This window comes from Oncorhynchus gorbuscha, linkage group LG10, assembly GCF_021184085.1.
Source record: "Oncorhynchus gorbuscha isolate QuinsamMale2020 ecotype Even-year linkage group LG10, OgorEven_v1.0, whole genome shotgun sequence".
In the NCBI taxonomy this organism is placed as follows: Eukaryota; Metazoa; Chordata; class Actinopteri; order Salmoniformes; family Salmonidae; genus Oncorhynchus; species Oncorhynchus gorbuscha.
Window position 1 is genome coordinate 92,444,076 of NC_060182.1, and position 9,487 is coordinate 92,453,562.

General features: G+C 41.1%; 1 protein-coding gene and 1 long non-coding RNA gene across 2 annotated transcripts in view; one reads left to right on the forward strand and one right to left on the reverse strand.

Moving 5' to 3' along the window:
* Nucleotides 1-1,306, forward strand: part of LOC124046749 (calpain-1 catalytic subunit-like) — a 30,678-nt gene extending 29,372 nt beyond the window's left edge. Inside the window, exon 22 of the mRNA XM_046367475.1 lies at nt 1-1,306. This exon is cut by the window's left edge and continues 157 nt beyond it. The gene's annotated coding sequence lies outside the window, so the exon portion shown is untranslated.
* A 4,141-nt stretch (nt 1,307-5,447) lies between these two features.
* Nucleotides 5,448-9,482, reverse strand: LOC124046751. The gene is made up of 3 exons (XR_006841056.1): nt 7,715-9,482; nt 7,369-7,444; nt 5,448-6,613 (listed from the first exon to the last, which is right to left on the reverse strand). It is a non-coding gene; the product is annotated as an uncharacterized LOC124046751 (long non-coding RNA).
* Between the last annotated feature and the right edge of the window lie 5 nt (nt 9,483-9,487).

Below are 9,487 nucleotides of genomic sequence, written 5' to 3' on the forward strand. Positions count from 1 at the left end.
GGTGATTTGTTGCACTTTGAGATGTGATGCTCCTGCAGTTCAAAGAGAACAGTCAAACGATTGGGTGCTTTAGCAAGTGACTGTACTTTGGTTGAGTGATGGGTTCATAGGCTATAAAACATAATGGGTTACATTCTGGTACACATCTGGTACATTATATTTTATATCTCTTAATGTGGTAGTTTGTGTTTTTGTTTCTGGGTATATACTGTAAGGGTTAGTAAGGTCCTAACTTTATACGAGTAGGGCAGTGGTGTCCATCTCTAATAGTTCTGCTACTTGAAAAATAAAACATTTCAAATGTAACCTTTATTTAACTAGGCAAGTCAGTTAAGAACAAATTGTTATTTACAATGACAGCCAACACCGGCCAAACCCGGAGGACGCTGGGTCAATTGAGTGTCGCACTATTGGACTCCCAATCACAGCCGGTTGTGATACAGCCTGGATTCGAACCAGGGTGTCTGTAGTGCCTTAAACTACTGCGCCACTCGGGAGCCCACAACTGTAGGTGTTCTGTCTTTTGGTCCAGCCCTGCACTAACACAACTGATTAGACTGACGGTGGTCCAGACTGAGGATCACCTGGAAACAGGTGTGTTAGTGCAACAAAAAACAACATAGAATAACTAGACTATTAACTATTCAAAACGCAAAACTTTTTGTCTATACCAGCAACGAACATCCATTCGATTTTATAATTGCCTAGTAGTGTATTCTCTGCATATTTAGATTGTCTACTACCTTTCATTATCCATGTAACCGTTGTGATATATTGGTTGTTGGGTTTTATATTAGGGTTTTTTTGTTCAATAGAAATGCAGTCAAACACAACTTCTCCTATGATGGTTTGAAGCAATGTTCTATTGTCTACACAAGTATTGGATTAGTAATGTGAATAACAACTAAAGGGGGGGGGGGGACTCCTTGTTCCACTCTTTATAACACCTTCATTGTATTGCCTTGTATTCATTAAACAAGGTTACATGCTATTAAATGATTATGTCATCCAGGGAGATTCTAAATGGACACAAGCTTTGACAACGGACTTTAATCAAATGATCCCTGCTGTGCTTTGTTGCTCGAAACCAGAGAGCGAGAGGCAAAGTGTTCACTCTGCCCAAAATCTGTCCATGTTAAGTAGATCATTAATTATTATCCGGTTGCGGATTTTCTGGAAACGGATTTGCCGATGCTATTGATATGGTGATTTGTGCGCATGTGCAGGATATTTGTTTACGCTTCTGCTGCCTACAGAGCTGCTGCTTCGTGCTCCAGCCTAAGCTAAATAAAGTCTTCATGTTCGACCTGTGCGTACCATGCCTCAAGTGCGATTTCATGTTGTTTCATGTTGTAGCCTACACAAACGACATGATCGTCATGTTTATACACACTTTGTTGTAACAGTATATTTTGGCAAGCATATCAAACATGAGCCGCTCCTACACGCCCTTCTGGAACGCCCACGCCAACAGCTCGTGCAGGGCTACATATATCAAACACAAGCGAGACACATCCAAGCAGTGAAAATGGCGATTATTTTCTCATTGTCATTGCAAATACAAGTCTTTTTCTTCCCAGCAATTCTCGCTACGATATGGCAGCATAACTATGAACAATATCATCACAGATAGTAGGCAGTCTATCGGTAAGTTGACAAATGACATAAGGAATAATAACGCGCCAGGTTCGGCGTGGTGAGATAATAGAGCCATGTGATGATAGGACCGTTTTACTTCAGAGTTCTCCATAAACGACGCCCCATTGGGCAGAGCTTGCCATTTTGCACTGGGACAGTTTTGATAGGAGAAAAATAAACTCTAATTGTACAATGGGGTCCACCGTGGTTCTGTGTAGCCAAGTCATGCTAATATATTTGAGACCAGTTCATTTCGTAGTTGACTTAAATAAGTACAATATTTTGAATAGTAAACAGAGAAACAACAATGATTCTAGACAGTTACAATTGACTACCTACATTATTGGGATCATCTAGTTAGCACCAGTGTTTGGAATATATTAGAAACACAGAGAAATAAATGGTGTTCTGTTTGAACATATGGGCCTTTCTGAGAATAGAAAATCCAGTTTTCTGCCTGAGTGTGGCGCTGTTTGTATAATTTCGCTGGAAAATGTACTTACAGGTACACAGCTCTTGATCTGTTATCCTACCTACTACTGCAACAACTTGTCTGTTATTTCCCTTTGAGAGAATACCCTTCTTTTAAAACTAATGACTCAATGGTGACCATTAACATTAGCTCTATATCCAATGGTGACCATTAACATTAGCTCTATATCCAATGTGACCATTAACATTAGCTCTATATCCAATGGTGACCATTAACATTGGCTCTATATCCAATGGTGACCATTAACATTAGCTCTATATCCAATGGTGACCATTAACATTAGCTCTATATCCAATGGTGACCATTAACATTGGCTCTATATCCATTGTTCTTCTCCCAATGTATGGATTTACACATTTCTTCTCATCTCAGGGATTTAACCATGGTATAAAATATTCAAGCCAATGCTTACACCCATCTAATGCTTGGATATCGACGAGGAGAGGGATGGACAATAGGTATGCAGCCATTGATTTCAGGTGGCTTCATTAAAGTTTAAAATGTGTCCCAAATGGTGCCCTATTCCATGTACGTAGTACACTAATGTAGAGCTCTGGTCAAAAGTAGTGCATTATTCAGGGAAACATTATATACACATGCCATCTGTTGATCCCTACTCTGCCTATTGTAAACCATTTCTCCATTCTATTCACCCTGTTACACAAATGAAGGGGAGCGGTTGTGACTATAATTGATGTAGTAAATTACTTTTCCTGTCAATGACTTTATTTGATACACTTCCTTTATTGTGTGTGTGTGTGTGTCCCTTTTGAAGGTTTAATAAAACCCTCATTCAGCCAAGAAATCCATCTTTTCATTGATGGAATATTCAACAGACTGAACAGTCTTGTACCAATGAGATTAATTGTGGGGTTTGCGAAGCAAGAGCCCCAGCTTAGATATTCGACATACTTCTTCTTCTTCTGCACGCCAGAAACGCTGCTCGATATTCAAAACGTCCGGAATGGTCTCTGTTAAACTTTTTTTACATTATTAATCTTCTTTTTTTTGTGGCCTAAATCCGCTTTCATTTCATCAACAATTCTAAAGATCCCCATTGTGACATCATCACTTCCAACTTGTCTTTGTCTTTGAGAAATCACACAAATCAGCTAATTTTTCCACTTTGCAACAATTCAGACAAAAAGCAAAAAATGTATATTCGGATGAAAAGTTACAGCAGTTTATGTAACCGCACACAGCATGGAACAGCCTTCATTTCTCAGAACAAGAATAGACTGACAAGTTTCAGAAGAAAGGTCTTTGTTTCTGGCAATTTTGAGCTTGTAATCAAACAAATTGCTGATGCTCCAGATACTCAACTAGTCTAAAGAAGGCCCGTTTTATTGCTTCTTTAATCAGAACATAATTGCAAAGGAGTTTTCTAATGATCAATTGGCCTTTTAAAATGATAAACTTAGATTAGCTAACAAAACGTGCCATTGGAACACAGGTGTGATGGTTTCTGATAATGGGCCTCTGTACGCCTATGTAGATATTGTAGACAGTCACAACATTAATAATGTCTACACTGTATTTCTGATCAAGTTGATGTTATTTTAATGGACGGGAAAAAAAGCTTTTCTTTCGAAAACAAGGACATTTCTAAGTGACCCCAAACTTTTGAACGGTAGTGTATATACAAGCCCTTAAACAACAATGAAGTTTTAAGAAAAATACGAGTTAAGAAAATGTAAAATAGCAATAACGAGGCTATATACTGGGGTCAATGTTTACTACAGGTTAGTAGAGGTAATTGAGGTAATATGTACAGTACATGTAGGTAGGAGTACAGTGACTATAAAATAGACAGTGAGTAGCAGCAGTGTAAAAAAGGTGGGGGTGGGGTCAATGCAAATAGCCCAAGTAGCCATTAGATTGACTGTTCAGCAGTCTTATGGCTTGGGGGTAGAAGCTGTTAAGGAGCCTTTTGGACCTAGTGTAGAAAAAAAGGCCATTCTGCTCCTCTCCTCTCTAGAGTCCTCCCAGACAGTTCTTGGAGCTTGCTCAAGCAGAGTCATTTACGACCCTTGTGGCACCAGGCCACATCTGATAAGGTCTCAGCCTGGCAGATTCTCACACAAGGCTGGAGTGAGAGGGTGCCGTAAACATTGATCATTTGTCAATCCAAGTAATAAGTGTTTCTTTCTCTCTCCAAGAAGTGAATGTTTAAGTTTATATCGAGGCTGTATTTATAGCCCGTTATAGACATGGTGTAAGTAAAATGCCATTTGTCATTTATTCATGTACGTATACAGTACCAGTCAAAAGTCTCCAAGAAGGAGAGTGATGGTGCTGCATCAGATGACCTGGCCTCCACAATCACCCGACCTCAACCCAATTGAGATGGTTTGGGATGAGTTGGACCACAGAGTGAAGGAAAAGCAGCCAACAAGTGCTCAGCATATGTGGGAACTCCTTCAAGACTGTTGGAAAAGCATTCCTCATGAAACTGGTTGAGAGAATACCAAGAGTGTGCAAAGCTGTCATCAAGGCAAACGGGTGGCTACTTTGAAAAATCTCAAATATAAAATATATTTTGATTTGTTTAAACACTTTTTTTGGCTACTACATGATTCCATAAGTGTTATTTCATACTTTTGTTCTCCTCACTATAATTCTACAATGTAGAAAACATTTAAAAAATAAAGAAAAACCCTTGAATGAATAGATGAGTCCAAACTTTTGACTGGTACTGTATGTATATTTTATAGTTATAACCCTTAACTAATACTGTTTACATGTGTGAATATCATTGTCTTATACAACCACAGCAATAAGATTCCAAGTATCTTTAAGGTTACCAAACTCAGCTGTGTGTGTGTGTGTGTGTGTGTGTGTGTGTGTGTGTGTGTGTGTGTGTGTGTGTGTGTGTGTGTGTGTGTGTGTGTGTGTGTGTGTGTGTGTGTGTGTGTGTGTGTGTGTGTGTGTCACTATCAAGAGTACCGTGATGGGCCTGAACATCATGTTCTAACCAGAAAGCACTATAGAGGACAGAACCACACCAGTCAGTTGTACAGTAAGTATATAACGGGTGAGGACATTCACAGCCGACTGCTCAGACGGGTGAGGACAGCCGACTGCTCAGACGGGTGAGGACAGCCGACTGCTCAGACGGGTGAGGACAGCCGACTGCTCAGACGGGTGAGGACAGCCGACTGCTCAGACGGGTGAGGACAGCCGACTGCTCAGACGGGTGAGGACAGCCGACTGCTCAGACGGGTGAGGACAGCCGACTGCTCAGACGGGTGAGGACAGCCGACTGCTCAGACGGGTGAGGACAGGGGAGGACGGGGAGGCCGACTGCTCAGACGGGTGAGGACAGCCGACTGCTCAGACGGGTGAGGACAGCCGACTGCTCAGACGGGGGAGGACAGCAGACTGCTCAGACGGGTGAGGACAGCCGACTGCTCAGACGGGGGAGGACAGCAGACTGCTCAGACGGGGGAGGACAGCCGACTGCTCAGACGGGGGAGGACAGCCGACTGCTCAGACGGGGGAGGACAGCCGACTGCTCAGACGGGGGAGGACAGCCGACTGCTCAGACGGGGGAGGACAGCAGACTGCTCAGACGGGGGAGGACATACCAGCCAGCCATTCTTAAATGGCCCTTAAGACGGATTTAGTGAACAACAGTTTTTTACATGGTCTGTAAATTCTCTGGATTTAACAACCAATACATTTTACAGCAAGACTTGATGCTCCGGTAACGCTTTCCGTGCGGCAGCAGAGATAAATGAATAGGATGGCTGGAATATTTGACCATTTTAGGGCTTTCCTCTGACACCGTTTGGTATAGAGGTCCTGGATGGTAGGAAATCAAATTTAAAAAATGATTTGAAGCTCCTGCCCCAGTGATGTACTGGGCCGTATACTGGGCCATATGCACTACCCTGTGTAGCGCCTTGCGGTCGGATGCTGAGCACTTGCTCTCGATTGTGCAGCTGTTGACATGTTTGAGGATCTGAGGACCCATGCCAAATCTTTTCAGTATACTGAGGGGGGAAAAGTGTCGTACCCTCTTCACAACTTTCTTGGTGTGTTTGGACCATGCTAGTTTGTTGGTGATGTGGACCCGCTACACTACAGCCCCGGTGATGTTCATTGTGGCGTACTTGGCCCTCCTCTTCCTGTAGTCCACGATCATCTCCTTTGTTTTGATCACGTTGATGAAGAGGTCGTTGCCCTGGCACCACACTGCCAGGTCTCTGACCTCCTGCCGATGGCCAGCAGGCTCAAGACAATATCCATAATGACTATAGAGGAAGTATTAACACTTCTGACCCTATGGTCAGATGTCTTTTTATAAAGATGTCATGGGAAGAAACGGAATCCAAGTTTCTGGTGAGTGCAGGGGAGAAAGAACCAGTGGAGGCAGCAACAGGTTGGTAGCAGGTAGAGGGGGACAAGGAGGGATTGGGCAATCTCATCCAGGTGTCAGGCCAATGTGTCCTCAGCTGCGGTCCAAGATCCTCAGGCCCTCTGGAAGGGGAGACAGGATGATACAATTTGACGTACCAATTAGGATCTGGATAAAAAATACTTGTAATCAGTTATAGAACTCTTTATGGTAGTGAGGTCTGGGGTCCGCTCACCAACCAAGAATTCACAAAACAGGACAAACACCAATTTGAGACTCTGCATGCAGGATTCTGCAAAAAAAATAAAAGCTGAAATAAATCATTCTATTCTATTATTCTGACATTTCACATTCTTAAAATAAAGTGGTGATCCTAACTGACCTAAAACAGGGAATTTTTACTTGGATTAAATGTCAGGAATTGTGAAAAACTGAGTTTAAATGTATTTGGCTAAGGTCTATGTAAACTTCCGACTTCAACAGTATGTCCTGTTCCTCAGTATCTTAGTTGGTAGCACATGGTGCTTTTTTTTATTTTTTTATTTAACCTTTATTTAACTAGGCAAGTCAGTTAAGAACAAATTCTTATTTTCAATGACGGCCTAGGAACAGTGGGTTAACTGCCTGTTCAGGGGCAGAACGACAGATTTGTACCTTGTCAGCTCGGGGATTTGAATTTGCAACCTTTCGGCTACTAGTCCAACGCTCTAACCACAAGGCTACGCTGCCGCCCCGAGTCGTGGGTTTGATTCCCAGGACCAAAAAACTGCCAAACGGCCTACTATTATTTTCTTATAAGAAGCAGGATAAAAATGTCAGACAAGCCAGCAGAATTACTGGCGGCGGCCAATTGTCTGTCTCCGAGCTCTACACAAACCTGATGGATGATGTATCAGCTACACTAAAAGGAGGACCCAGCCTTCTGCAGCTCAAAATCCACACCATGGGAGTTCCTTTAACCAAAAGACATGGGAGTTCCTTAAAACCAGTTGAGCTGACAGACGTTTTGCACTGTTTCGCTATGGTTTTAGTCATCAGTCTAGCAAGAAAGTAATATTTGATTAATGTAGTGGTGATCATATGCAATGTTTCTGCTAGCAACGTAAAACAAATGTTTGATATCCACACAAAATTACTTCTTCACTTATTTTAGGTTTAGGGAAGTGTGTAGGTCGCATTGTTTATCGAAGAGCTATGAAAGTTATGTAATAATTAAGACCCACCTGCTTGAGACAAATTCAGCGATTACTTTGCCAAGTCTGTGCCATGAAGCAGTAGAGCTGGTTAAGTGTTTTTCTAAGGACCGCCCCTATGACGTAAAGTTGAAGTGATGTGATATAAACTGATGTAATGATGCAGCTGACCACCAGAGGGAGGCAAATACAAGTTTATTCGACAGAGGACGTTTAAATGGCTGTCTATTGACAAATAAAATGGTGAGAAATCAATAATATAATCATGAAAGCATATTTTTAAAGTAATTCTTGGGCCGTTTTTGGGGGACTGTCAAGACATGGGAGTTCCTTAAACCAAAATACATGGGAGTTCCTTTAACCAAAAGACATAAGAGCTCCTTTAACCAAAATACATGGGAGTTCCTTTAATCAAAATACATGGGAGTTCCTTTAACCAAAATAGATAAGAGCTCCTTTAACCAAAATACATGGGAGTTCCTTTAACCAAAAGACATGGGAGTTCCTTTAACCAAAATAGATAAGAGCTCCTTAAACCAAAATACATGGGAGTTCCTTTAACCAAAAGACATGGGAGTTCCTTTAACCAAAATAGATAAGAGCTCCTTTAACCAAAATAGATAAGAGCTCCTTAAACCAAAATACATGGGAGTTCCTTTAACCAAAATACACGGGAGTTCCTTTAACCAAAATACATGGGAGTTCCTTTAACCAAAATACATGGGAGTTCCTTTAACCAAAATACATGGGAGTTCCTTTAACCAAAAGACATAAGAGCTCCTTTAACCAAAATACATGGGAGTTCCTTTAACCAAAAGACATAAGAGTTCCTTTAATCAAAATACATGGGAGTTCCTTTAACCAAAAGACATAAGAGTTCCTTTAATCAAAATACATGGGAGTTCCTTTAACCAAAAGACATAAAAGTTCCTTAAACCAAAATACATGGGAGTTCCTTTAACCAAAAGACATAAGAGCTCCTTTTACCAAAATACATGGGAGTTCCTTTAATCAAAATACATGGGAGTTCCTTTATTCAAAATACATAAGAGCCCCTTTTACCAAAATACATGGGAGTTCCTTTAATCAAAATACATGGGAGTTCCTTTAACCAAAAGACATAAGAGTTCCTTAAACCAAAATACATGGGAGTTCCTTTAACCAAAATACATAGGAGTTCCTTTAACCAAAATACATAAGAGTTCCTTAAACCAAAATACATGGGAGTTCCTTTAACCAAAATACATGGGAGTTCCTTAAACCAAAATACATGGGAATTCCTTTAACCAAAATACATCCTTCTGTAGCTCAGTTGGTAGAGCATGGCGCTTGTAACGCCAGGGTAGTGGGTTCGATCCCCGGGACCACCCATATGTAGAATGTATGCACACATGACTGTAAGTCGCTTTGGATAAAAGCGTCTGCTAAATGGCATATATTATTATTATTATATTACATGGGAGTTCCTTTAACCAAAATACATGGGAGTTCCTTAAACCAAAATACATGGGAGTTCCTTTAACCAAAAGACATGGGAGTTCCTTTAACCAAAAGACATAAGAGTTCCTTTAACCAAAGAACATATGAGGTCCTTTAACCCAGCAACTATAAAACAATGACATATTACTAAGCAAGTCAGATACTATACTCACTTCAGGCGGTCTGATGTAATGGTCATCAGCATGTAACCGTCCAGAGAACACTGATTAGAGACAATGGCATTTAATAATTCCATAATAATTACACACGATTTTCCATTAGAATAGCCGAACCAATGGAAAGCTGTGGTGATAAGGGACACGG